The sequence below is a fragment of the Narcine bancroftii genome, chromosome 13 (genome assembly GCF_036971445.1).
Source record: "Narcine bancroftii isolate sNarBan1 chromosome 13, sNarBan1.hap1, whole genome shotgun sequence".
Lineage (NCBI taxonomy): Eukaryota > Metazoa > Chordata > Chondrichthyes > Torpediniformes > Narcinidae > Narcine > Narcine bancroftii.
The window spans coordinates 32553794-32567743 of NC_091481.1; positions in this window are offsets into that span (position 1 = coordinate 32553794).

A 13950-nucleotide genomic window follows, 5' to 3' on the forward strand; every position below is an offset into this window, starting at 1 on the left:
GTATTAAGATCACTTTGAATCCAATGTTTCACTTCCCTTCAAATTCCATGAATTTATATTTTTCTAACTGTTTGCTATGTAGGCCCATGACGAAGGACTCACAAGAATTCATGTATCTCATTTTAAATGTGCTACAATCACCAAATCTTCCTTCAAGGGTTCAATAATCAGTCACAATTCTCATTTAACAATCCATGTTGACTGTCCTTGGTTATAATACCTAAATTCTGAACACACAGCATCATTCATTATATTTGGATATAACAACACCCAGTACCTAGGGAACTCATTGCTGTGTATTGAAAGCAAACCCAGAGTCTATGAACTGTACCATTTTTAATTGAAACAAACTTGCTGTGTAAATAACATTGTGGCAACTCTTTACTCTGTTTAAGATGGTATAAGTGAATTTGCCATTATTTCTTGCTGCAACACAGGTTGCATGGCAATAACAACATCAGGTAGATCAAAGTTGTTCCACTTCACCTTTATGAACCGAAACATCATCTCATCACAACTTCTAATAATACATTGCAGCTTTTGGGAAATCAATGTATGAACTCATTAAACTCCATCACCAAAAGAGTTAATTTCCTGTGTAACCTTAATTGCTGGCACCTGCTGTATACAGGCTATTGCATTGATTCAACTCACATCTAGGTAAACTAATTATTCTTAAAAGGAGACAATGGCCCAAAATTTTGACCATTCTTTTTCTCTCATGGATGCCTGCTGATGTTCTCAGCAGATTGTGTTTGGTTTGAGAGGAGACATCTTTCAGATGCATCAGGATCTCATGTTTTCCAGGACACAATAACTCTCCTGCTCCTTTTCAATAATGCAAGAAGTTCTTCTATGTGATTGAGTGGATAGTCAGACCCTTAATTTATTTATCACTCTGGCCAAAGGACATTTTTGACTGCAGAACATTCTATCAGTTTATCTCCATTGTGTCAGCCAAGATAATCTGCTCCTGATGTTAATTAGGGTCTTTAATTTGTGATTTTTTTTTTGGCACAGAGTTTACTCTTGAATTAAGCCATCTGTATTAAGATTTACAAACATGATCTTTCCAGAAGAACGATGCCAGGCCAGAACCTTAGGAAAAATAGTTTCTCCCAGAGAGTAGTGAATGTTTGGAAATCTCTAACCAGGGAAGTGGTTGAGGCTGCTTCGTTAAACATATTTAAAATTTGGTTAGATAAATTTTTACATGATAGAGGAATTAGGGGATATGGGGAGAAGGCAGGTAGGTGGAGTTAGGTCATAAATTAGATCAGCCATGATCGTACTGAATGGCGGAGCAGGCTCGATGGGCCATTTTTGGCCTACTCCTGTTCCTACTTCCTATGTTCCTATCTGCCCAAAAGCCTGATGTTTAAAGGCCATCGTCAGATTATCTGCTTTCCTTCAATGTTCTTCCAGTATAGATTTAAGGGTGATTGAGCTGCCCATACTGTTCCTTTTATTCAGGATTGGATTATCTTACTCTACACTGTTATGGAGTCCAGAAGACCTCAAAACCCAGCAGCAATAGTTATGCACCACGACAAAGGGTTACTTAAACAAAAGTTGCTTTTAATTGCACATATAACCATTTACGGAGCGGAAACAGGCCATATTGGCCTTTCGATGAAAACAGAATCGAACTTTAACTTATACTATCAACTTACTTAACCTCCTTGTAATTCTAAGTGCTAATGTGTGTAATGTGTATATAGGGGCAGAAAAGTTCTTTGGTTCACAGTCCAATGTCACTGGTTGCAGGCAATTCTTGTACTGTGCACAGAAGTTAGCATTAATAATGTTCACCAGGCTTTGGTGCTTAACACGTAAATGGTTACCACTCAGGAGGGTTCTTATTGGTTTTCAGAGAGAGATGCCTTTTGTTCCAGGCTATCCGCACCTGATTCCTTTTTAATCAGTCTTGTTGATGAAACTTCCCCCTGAAGGGTTCTCCAAATGATCCTCTTTCTTTCAAACAGACAGCCAATCTTCTTCTTTAACCAGGCAGTCTTCCAGAGTTTGCCAGCTTGTCCCTCTGGAGCTGAAGTTTCTGTCTCTCCTCTCTCTCACTCCCTCCCTCTCTGAAAGCAAAGCTCTTCTGCCTCTGCCTGCAAAGATCACATGCTCTTCCAGGCAAGTATTTTGCTACTTTGTTGCCTTTTGCAAAATAGCACTCTGCAAAAGTCCTGTAAAAATTTTGTGTTTTAAAATGTTTGTGTGCAACCTGCTCTACAATCCTCCCAAACCACCCCTAAATACTCTGTCACAGCGCACTCTGCCATGGTTTACCTCCTTGTATCATCTATCCTCTGCAGCTTCTGTATCTGACACAAACTTATCCCTGTCCTACAGATGGTTTATGGATTCCTGAATTTGCATGGCCAGCATAATGAGGGAGACATGGTTAACACAATGCTATTACAGCAACAGGAGCCCAGCGCTATCTGAAAGTGGTTTGAATGTGCTCCCTGTAACCCCAACCAACCAATTTTCCCCTGCAGCCGCTGCAACCGTGTCTGCCTGTCCCACATCGGACTTGTCAGCCACAAACGAGCCTGCAGCTGACGTGGACTTTTACCCCCTCCATAAATCTTCGTCCGCGAAGCCAAGCCAAAGAAAAGAAACTCCCATAGTCCACAGATGTATGGGGTTTGAAGGTTCATTGGTCACATCGGTGTATTTAGGCAGCGTGGCCTCATGCTGTGGAAGGGCCTTTTACTCTAAATTATAAATTAAGTAAGAACACTTCTGTTAAAAGACCTTTTTTTATCCTTTGGTTTTGACTTCAATCGCTCTGCTCACAGCTACATGCAAGTCAATGCCACCAAATTAAAATTTCGCAAGATTTAAAAACATGTGTCTATTCTAGAAATAAAGAGAAATGACAATCAGCTAAATTTCTCACAAAAGACGCTACACAGAAGTAACAAACCTCAGAACAAATACAGGTGACAGTATGAATATAAAAATGACATGATAATTTGCGCAGCTTTTCCTAATTATGCTTATTCATCAGCTCATAATTATAATGTGGTATAAGGACACAATTATTTGTGTCTGATTTGGAATCTGTCACAACATCGAGCTCCCACAGGTATATTTTTTGAAGGAACACAAAAAAAAAGATTCTTTCTTTATTTGGTGGAATGTTCACTGATTATTTAATTTTCCGTTCAGAAATAAACAACGTTCCTCAAGGAGAAAATATGGGGGGGGGGGGGGCCGTGGCAAGATGGCGTAGGGAACAGACGTACCTTCCAGACCTCTCCTGACTCTGATTTATCGTTTTGTCTTTAAGTGCCCGTTAAAGTTCTTTTAAAAGTTTATAAATAATAAGAGGTGCTGGATTAATACTTAATGGTTCATATGCAAAAAAAATGTAAAAGAAAACATCAACAGACTGTTAAAAAACTACATTTTCCGAAATTATCTGAGCCTACTTGTTTACAAGAAGCCAGGACTCAGCGTAGAATGGATCCAGAAGAAGACGTACAGAATTCGGCATTGAAACTCCGTTTTAAACCGGTAAGGCTCTCTGAAGGTCGCACTCAGCAGCTTTCAGAACAAAGAGCTGGCCAGGTGCCAGTATTTCACACAACGGCCACTGTGAGTGCTGTTACTGAGACTTTGACAGTTGAATCAGCTGGGGCACCACCAGCTGGAGAGTTAAAGAGCTGTCATTCGACTGCTACAGTGGTGGCGCTGCAAAATGCATCTTCAATTACAACGGTTTTTCCAGACATCGATTCAGTGAAGATGATTAAAGAGATTTGGCTTAAAGATAACCCTGATCTTCAGTCTCCTGGCATTGCTGGGGGGACTTTGAGAGGGATTTTTATACGAAGTCAAACTGCTAGAAAAGATACTAAATTAAGGGAAGGACAGAAGATCCCGTGGTCTCTAAGGAACAGCAAGATCCCATTATGCCTGAATCTACTTCTGTTGAAATGTCTGTTAAGGATCTTGAAGATAAGATATATTCTGTATTGAATCACTTAGCTAATTTTGTGAACCTGTTTATTTCCAAGATTAATGCGATGGCGGAAGCCATTAATGGAGCTTTTAAGCTTGAAATCATTGAAAGATTTGAAATGTGTGATCAAGGTTTAGTCGATGTACAGGATCAACTGCAAGATGAAAATAGAATAATTGAAACACTGCAGATCCAAAATAAAAATTTAGCAAAAAAGGTTGATTATTTGGAGAATCAATCTAGACGGAACAACCTGAAAATTGTTGGTTTGCCAGAAGGCATAGAAGGACCAGATCCAAGAAAATTTTTTACTGAATGGATTCCATGAGTGTTAGGATAGGATAAATTCCCTGAAGGTTTAATACTGGAACGTGCTCATAGAGTTTTTAGAAGAAAATCTTTTTCAGGACAGAATCCAAGACCTGTTCTGATCCGTTGTTTAAACTATTGTGACAGAGAGACAATTTTACGTACGGCTATTAGAAATGCCCAGCAAAATAGATCTCCTTTGATGGTTCAGAATAATCCTGTTTTCTTCTATCAAGATTTGAGTCAAGAAATTATGTTTCAATGACGCGAATTTAATTCTGTGAAAAGACATAAGGCAACATTCAGGTATCCTGCAGTACTGAAGATTTTTTAGGATGGAAATCAGCCAAAGTTCTTTGACAATCCTAAAGAGGCTATGGACTTTGCTCAGTCTCTACCAATCATGCAGTTTCAGGAACGATGTAGTCCTTCAAGGTCTCCAAAGAGAGTAGAGATGTAAGGTGGGATCCAGATTTTTAAAAGAAATGGAAGCAATGGTGGCCGAAGTGGTAATGTTGATTTAAAAAAATAAATCTTTCATTTTTTTTTGAGAAGAGTTTAAACAGTTTAAATAATGATGATAGTTTAATGAAATGGGAGTTGGGAGAGGGAACTGGGTGGGCACTAGTTTCCAGAAGTCATCAGCTACCTGTGAGTTATCTCACACCCAATATTTTGGGGGAGTTACCGCTTTGGGCGGTTTAAACAGAAGGAGGTAGTCGTGACCTCCGACCTGTTTTTTTTTTCTTTTTAATTTTCGGGTTAAGAAGTGAAGGGTTTTTAAAAATTTTTTAAAATAAATAATTTTTTTTAACTCTCTTTGTTTTTTGATTGTAATTGAGAGGGAATTAGGAGGTTTTTTTCTCTCCTTTTTTTTCTCTTTTTTTGGCAATTTTTTTCTCTTTTTTTAAGAGGATGATGTCACAGAAGATAATAAGTCAAAAATTGAGGATGTTGAATTAGATGAAGAGGAAGATGAGGAGAAAGGTGATAAGAAGAAAAAGAAGAAAACCAAGTACAAATACATTGAGGGAGAAGAGTTTAATAAAATTGTTAATTTCGATAGAGAATTTTGAAGATGTTATAAATGAAGAATATGGAGAATTTTATAAGCGTTTGAACTTTTTTTTCTTTTTTTTCCCTTTTTTTTATATAAGGGGAGGGGAAGGGAATAAAAAGTTTATCTGATTGTTTTTCTAAGGGATGGTTTTGTTTTCTCGATGAATTATAAAGGAAACGGTATTAATGGAGATTCTGTATTTATGTATTATTAATTAAGATTTTTTGTATAACAGATATGTGGTTGATATATGATTTTAATATTTGAACTTAATTTTAAAGTGGATTTCATTTGTTAAATACATGTATTATGTTTGATTTAAATATATGTTTAAGGGTATTATTTTAGTATTGATATATTTTTTTGTTGTTAGTAATTTTTTTTGTTGTTAAGTTTTATTCTTTTTTTTTGTAAGTGGGGTTTTTTCTATTTTATTTACAACATTGTTAATTAATTCTTCACTCTTTATTTGGGGGGAGGGTTGGACCAATTTTAAATTAAATGATTGTGTTATAATTATGGGGGGGGGGTTAATTTGTGTAGTTTAATGATGTAGTATTCTAATTTTTATTATCTTATATTTTATTATTTCTTTAAATGTAATTTTTATTTTATTCATGTCATAAAATTTTAAATTAAGTTTTAAAAAAAAAGGAGAAAATACGGCTCTGTTGAAAGACAGTACATTTTACAGAAGAGACCCATTCGGCCTGCAACAGCTTTCCTTCTTCATTTTCAATTATTTTATCCACTCTCCCCATTTTAATATAAATAAAATATTCTTTCCTTTGCAAATAGTATTTGGAAATTTCTTCGGAACCGATCCCAATTTGCTGCTGAGATTCTGCCAATATCTGCAAAGATGACACCAGTAGAATAAATAAAACATCAAAGAAAATTCCAAGCCAGTGTTACAACATTAATATTGATTTTAAAGTAGATTGTCCAACAGATAGAATACAGTAATTAAATTGTCTAACAGATATCATGCAGTAATTGAATTCTCTTTCCAGAAGGGAATTTCCAGTGATAATCTTTATCTATTAGAGCATCATAGAATATTGCATCATAGAGGTAAACCACTCAACCCGTGTGATTGAACTAGCTGTTTGAAAGAGCTGTCAAATTAGTTCTTTATCCTAAACTCCTCATTGCCTTGTGAATTAATCCTCTTCAATGATATGTCCAAATGTCATTTATTCAGTACCTCTTTCTACTACTCTTTCAGCTAGTCTATTCTGGATCTTAATGTGTGAAAAGGAAATTGTCCTTATTTCTTCTTTTTGCCAATTATTTTTAAATTTACAATAGGTTAGAAGCCGATTCTGGCCATTGAGACCGGTGCCATCCAATTAACCTACAACCCCATACATTTTGGAGGGTGGGAGGAAACCGGAGAACCCCAGGGAAAATCCGTCCAGGTCATAGGGAAAATGTACAGGCAGTGCCAGATTCGAACCCAGGCTAGCCGCTACACTAACTAGGCCTCCCGAAATTTTTAGTGCTTGATCACCCCTCACATTGATCAGATTTCTCCATGAAAAGTGAAGATTTTCAATGCAAGGATCACCACAGTAAATTCACTTTGTACTTTCCCCATGGTCTTATCCTTAGTGCCTAAATTGCGGTGTCAAGAAATTAACAGATAACTTAGCATTAATCACATCTGTGCCAGTTCACTAGCATTGAACCAATCTTCTCCAATTTGTCCATCCAAAACCTTTTACGCTTTCCTGAATAATACCCTGATTCTAACTTCTCATCGAGTCATGAAGAACACAAACAATGATCTTGGTCCAGCTCCTATTACTGACCATCAGCACCCATTTCGACTAATCCTACAGTAATCTCAGTTTATTCTCCTCACCATCAGCTATGCACAATTTGAAGTGGTCAGGTAACTGAGGGATTTACATGATTTTTGAATGTGCAAATCAGGAGAAAACTCACTGTCACAGTGAGAACTTGCTAACTCCACAAAGACAGCACTAGAGATCAAGATTGAATCCAAGTTGCTGGATCTGTGAGCTTTACAAGTTGAACTACTGTGCCACTCTGTTATAATGCCATGGACTACCTTCTTAAAAGTGAAGGAAACAGCAATAAAATTGCATTTTTCACTCGAAGAGGTTAAATTGAGGAGTGGCTGACTGTCATTCTTTGATGTTATAAAGGAATTTGCCAATAAAAATACACAAAAGAAGTTTCTACTTTCTTGGGAGGCCAAAATTAAGAATTCTAAATATTAAGTAGTCATTTGTCCAGGTAATCAGAGAGTGCTGGAATGTAGAATTCATGAACCCCCCCCAAGGAGAAACTTTGTCTGCAGGCATTGAAGAAAGAAAAGGACAGAAGGGAGAAGGAAATAGAACGTTAGGCTGATTAGTTTAGCCATAAAAAATGATTGAAAAGATTTTTTAGGAGACAAGTTGGACTGAAACATTTTCCTGTGTTCTAAATTCTTTTAAATACCACCTGTAAAATTACCAGGCAGTCAGTTCTTTCAGAAGCTCAATGCCCTTTAAATGTGAATTCTCATTAAAATCTCCTGGTCAGGATCATTTCCTTGCAGGGTTCAAGGTGGTAACCCACTCATTTCAAAGTATGAAGATTCCTAGTTCCACTCCAAAGAACTTCAGACAAAAAAAGCCCTGGAAAGGTGGCTCCAAGGAAATGGTGACCTGACAAACTACTTTGGTTACTCCAAGTAATGATTTATGTGAATTAATTCATCACTATGTTAGTTATTAATGAATAGTAGTGGATTAACAAACTTAAACTCACTCCTGTTCAGAAATTAATATCACCTACAGTGAACTTCAATAAAACAAAACTACTTGTTCTTCTAAGAATGTCTGTTTCTTCAGGAGCTGAAATGAATTAATCCTGTAATACCATTCACTTCCCATCATTAATGGAATTTCAAATTAGCTCAACAAGGGAAAAGTCCAGACCTAGTTAAATTCATCTGAATAACAGTTCTTGGGTAAAGAACAATAAAGTCATTTTTAACATGTGTGGTGTTTAAAAATATGACAGAATGTGGAAGATGCACAAAGAAAACTTTGAACTTAGGTACAAAGGGAGTCCTTTAGAAACGACCTGTCAGGATCTGGGAGTACGTTTTTGCTTCTATTTGCCCTCTGTTCTGAGTGTGTGCATTTTGTTTCTGTTATCTCTTTCAGAGAAGCGAGCAAACTTAAGAACAGAATTGTAGTGTTAAGTACAGTATATAAAATCCTGTGCTCATTAAGACAAATTGGCATACAAACAAAGGACAATATGTGCTATGTGTATTAACATTAAAAGATGATAAACCTTACTATTCTCACCAATTTCTCTTCGGTAACAACTGATTAACAGCAAAGACTGCTGACAGAGAATTTAGCTCTTAGCTATTGCCAATAGGCCATTTCATATCAAGCCTCTGCCTAGAGGTTGGCTACAAGAGCGGATTGAAAATTTAAAACTTAACTTTCAGCCAGAAGCCCTAAAAGGCTGCTCCAGCATCCCATTCATATCGAGCGATGCCTCGAGGTGCCCTCCGGAGCCGATGGAGGCGGGGCATCTGGTGTTGTAGCACCACCCGCCATAAATACATGGCAGAACAATGGCTGTTTTCCCTACCCATAATCCCCCACACAACTGGAACCGCTCTGTGGTTCCAGCTACATGGGGGATTGAAGGCCAAAGTGGTCTGGTGAGGCTGTCACAGCCCGCACTGCCCGCCCCTTGATGGCTGACACCGGTTCCCACTGTCCCAACGCTGCAGGGCTGTACACTGTGCTCCGCCAATTATCCTTCCCCGAGCATTGGAATTAGCGCCTTAGAGCTGGCCACGGCGCATTCAGAAAAGTACATCTTTAGCCATAAGGACGAAGAAGTTTGTCTTTACAGACTGGTGTTTTCCCTGCTTGAAAATGCCTAATCTTTAATTCAAGAGGCATTTACACAAAATATGAGTGATCCTACAAGCAATAGCCATGTCTGTTTCTCCTTGTTATTCACATTAAATGAGTCAAGAACTCAGACACAAAGGCAAACATTCTTTCAGTTCTAGATTTATTTACAGCCATCTTCCTTTTCACATGTTGAAAGAGATACCCATCCCTGAATTGCAAGGAAGATCTCAGAAAGGACACTCTCACTTTAAAGGAAACTTGTTGGGGATCTATGCAATTGCTACTTTTTAAAAAATCACCTAAAAAGTTCCAGAAGTAGAAGACGAAAGTCTGCAGATACTGCGATTGAAGTAAAAACACAATGATGGAGAAACCGCAGGTCAGAGTACTTTATATAGCAAAGATAATGATACATAAACAACTTTTCAGGCTTGAGGCCTTCATCAAGGTAAGAGCAAAATGTAGACAGGCACCTGAACAAAATGGAGGAGCAGGGGAAGGAAACTTCTTCTCTGTGGGGGATGGAGGTGTAAAGAGATTGGACATCCATAATGAAAATGAGGTGGTCAAGTTCAGGAAATTCAAAGTCATTGAAGAGATGGGAGGCAATGTGAGGTGTCGCAAATGTATCTAGGGAGGGACGTGGACATTAGGGAGAAAAAATGGAATCAAGGCACGATTATACTAGTTCAGTGAGACAGGATCGTGTGAAAACAATGGGTCTACCTGAATAATTGGCACCTCTCCTGCCCCTCCATTTTGTTCGGGAACCTGGCTACATTTTGCTCATACCTTGATGAAGGCCTCAAGCCTGAAATATTGTTTACAGTATGTATCTTTATTTTTGCTCAATGAAGTACACTCTTTAACCCGCTGAATTTCTCTCTTTGAAGTGATATCCTTGGGACAGAAAGACAGCTGATTACTGGCCAATAGGTCTAATTTTGAAAACAAAAATTACTAGAAAGGAACCACTGGCACTGGATGAAACTCACTTTTGACAATTAACTTATTGAGCAAAAATTGTGGTTGACCATCAATTTTCGAGGAGGAGGTAACAAAAAGAAAATGAGGGTTATGTGTTTGACTGATTGGGAAAGGAAAAATCTATGCTTTGCAAAGGCAAGTTGGGGTTCTTCACTGTTTCAATGGAAGAAATCAAAGGATAATTAGTGACTATAGCAGTGGTTTTCAAACTGCCCCCTAAACTCACATTCCACCTTAAGCAATCCTTATGCCCTAAGTGCCCTGTGATTGATAAGGGATTAATTAGGTGGTATGTGAGTGGGGAGGGAAGGTTGAGAACCACTGCTCCAGACCCAATTGTTACCAAATTATTTTGCTCAACTTGTCATAGGCCCATTTCCTTTGGAGTTATGAAATCGTGCACATAATGAGTCAATTAGGTATGACTGGTAAAACAATGGTTTCAAACCTTTTAATTTCCATTCACATACCACCTTAAGGAATCCCTTACCTTAATTGCCATAGGGCAATTATGGCATAGGGATTGCTGAAGGTGGAATGTGAGTTTAGAGGGACAGTTTGGAAACCACTGCCTGTTTGGAGTTTGTACATTTTCCCCATGTTGCATGGGCTTCCTCCAGATGCTTCGGTTTCCTCCCACCCTTAAAAACGAACTGGGTTGTAGGTCAATTGGGTGCACTTGGGTGGCATGGACTTGTAGGCTGAAAGGGCCTGTTACCATGCTGTATGGCTAAATTTAAAAATTAGAATAATCATGGCGCAAGGCCCGGATGGGAAAAAGAAGAGAAGGTTGATTAAAGATGCAGTGATGGGAGGAATGGCTTATAATTGTCCAGATGTAATAGCAATCCATAGGGAATTTTAAAAGTGGAGTCGTAAATTAAATGTATCTAACAGCGATGTAATGATTTATTGCAGTTACAATTGTACAAGGACCTGATGATGACCCTCCATTGATCAAAACTCACCAGTTCTATTTAATGTTAAACGGTGGATGAGTTCTTGAAGGAGGATGGAAAGGACAGCCCAGAGGTGGCCCAGAATGATGTGTGTGTGATGTGTGGGAAATGATTATAGAGCAAACCTGTCACAAATTAAAGAAGTTGGAAGAGGAACATGCATTTGATTAAATTGGCAAAGCGGGTTTTAATGCCACTGATCGATAATTAAATTTAAGCTAATGTAAGTATGAGTAAATTAAGAAGGTTGGTAAATGCTCAGCTCATTCATCATAAATCATAATGATTCATTTTTAGGCACGTCATTGAGATTTCTTCTTACAATGCTAACCATTTTACTATTATCTCCGATAAGATGAGAAGTGAAAGGGGATGGAATGTTGAGACTTTTGAAAGTCCAATGGAAGGGTGGATTCCTATATATCCGTCATGGTATCAGGAAGTAAGGAAAAAGTGATTTGTCCTGACACAATCCATGACCACAAAGGACTGATGTAGGTTCTCTGGAAGGAAAGCCAATGGTCACGTGTGATCTCCTTGAAGGAGAAACAAGAACGATGATCAGTACTTTGTAGACATTTCTGTAATAACTTTTACATGTGTAAATAATTTGACATGTCTCCTAATAAAACCAACCAAGTCTCCTGATGTAATATTGGTAGGATAGAACATTTTGAAAGGTAAATTGATTTTGAGAGATCCCATTGATCTTCTAGTTATTTCAGTGATGTTTTTCTTCCTGTTGCTATGTGATTGCATTAGACTGAGATTGTTACTTGCTTTCTATTATGAGGATTTATATGCTGTGGTCTGTGGTAAGTGACTTCACATTTTGAAAGCATAACAACATAAGGACATAAGAAATAGGAGCAGGAGATGGCCTTTTGGCCCGTTGAGCCTGCTCCGCCAATCAATCTGATGATCAGCTCATCTCCACTTTCCTGCCTTTTCCCCATATCCCTTAATTCCCTTCGACATAGAAATCTATCAATCCTTCTCTTAAATTTATTTACTGAGGTCACCTCCACTGCTTCAACGGGCAGAAAAATCCACAGTAGCACCACCCTCTGGGAAAAGCAGTTCATCCTCATCTCCATCCTAAATTTACTACCCTAAATCTTGAGGCTATGTCCCCTAGTTCTGGTCTCCCCTAACAATGGAAACAACTTACCTACTTTAATCTTATCTATGCCTTCCATAATTTTATGTTTCTATAAGATACCCTCTCATTCTTCGAAATTCATGAAACATAAGTCAGAGTTGTGCTTTCACCACATCACATCCTTGAAAAGGAGAAAATTCACATAATCCAGTGATGGTTATATATGTATGGTTAGTGCAGTCATTAGCCCAAAGCTGTTACAGTGCCAGTGACCCTGGTTCGAATCTAGTGTTGTCTGTAAGGACTTTGTTCGTTCTCCCCATGTCTGCGTGGGTTTCCTTCAGGTGCTCCGGATTCCTCCCTTGCTTCAAAATGAACAGTGGTCGTAGGTTAATTGAGGTATGTGGACAGCATGGGCTCATGGACCGGAAGGGCATGCAACTGTGCAGTATGTCAAAAAAATTTTTTTTTAATTTATAGATCGATTGGAATAAAGTTAAGAAATGTTCAGTCTAGCCCTAAACCGGGCTTTCACAAATCAAGGCAAAGGTGGGAGTCAGACTTAGGAACAAGGATTGATGAGTGGTGCTGGTCAGATTTGTGTCGGAACAGCATGATGGCGATTATTAATGCGTGATGTAGGCTGGTGGAATATTACTTTCTCCACCAGCTATATTTGGCGCTGCAAAAATAGAACAAGGCTAATCCAGAAATTTCAGACCAGTGCTTCAGATGTGGTATTGCAACATTGTGGTATTTGTGCATGCAACCTGGACATTTACCAAGGCGAGTCCTTCTGAGTGGAACTAGGCCAAGCCCCTGGAAAAAAGTCATAGGTAAAGAATTCCCACAGGACCCAGAGCTGTTCCTGTTGGAAAACATGATGGGCATAAGGCTTAAGATGAATCTGTCCAAATTCCAATTCCAGTTTGTAGTGATCGCATTGGCAGTGGCCAGGGAGTGCATAGCAGTTACCTGGAAATCTGATTCCCTCTTTGGCACTGTGCACTGGAACAGCTGTCCTGGAGAAAATTACCTATAACTTAAAGAAAAAAATAAAACATTTTTCTATAGATTTGGCGACCATATTTAAATTTCATAGGAGCACAGTTATAGAGTGGACCTGCGTGTCTCGAGGCCCTGCCTTCCTTGTCTTTCCTTCTACTGAGGGAGGGGCGTGGGGGGGGGGGGGCGGGTGTCCATTCCAGCCCAATCAAGTAAAGTCAAGAATAGGTGCCGGCTGTCAGGCTGTGACAAATCCCTGATATGTTCCCCACCTTTATTGTAGGTGTCTTGAATGTTGTGTGTAATTGTGCTCTGTTGAGTGTGGGGAGGGGGGAGGGAGGGGAATGGCTCAGACTCAATGGCAAATTTTGTATACAATGGAAAACTGTAATTTGTGATTGATTACTGGAAACTGTTTGAGTTTGAAAATCTATAAATAAAATATTCCAAAAAAAAGTGTTAATTACCTCAATGTTATTGATATTTTAATAAATATGAGAGTCTGGTCAACCATTTACATTGGAAACAAAATGTGATTTCTGTGGTTGTATCAACCATCTAATATGATTTTCTCAGCTGTCATTTGTGAATGTTTTCACACTTTTCATAGGTTACTTGTGAGCACCATTCACCAGCTAGTCATGAAT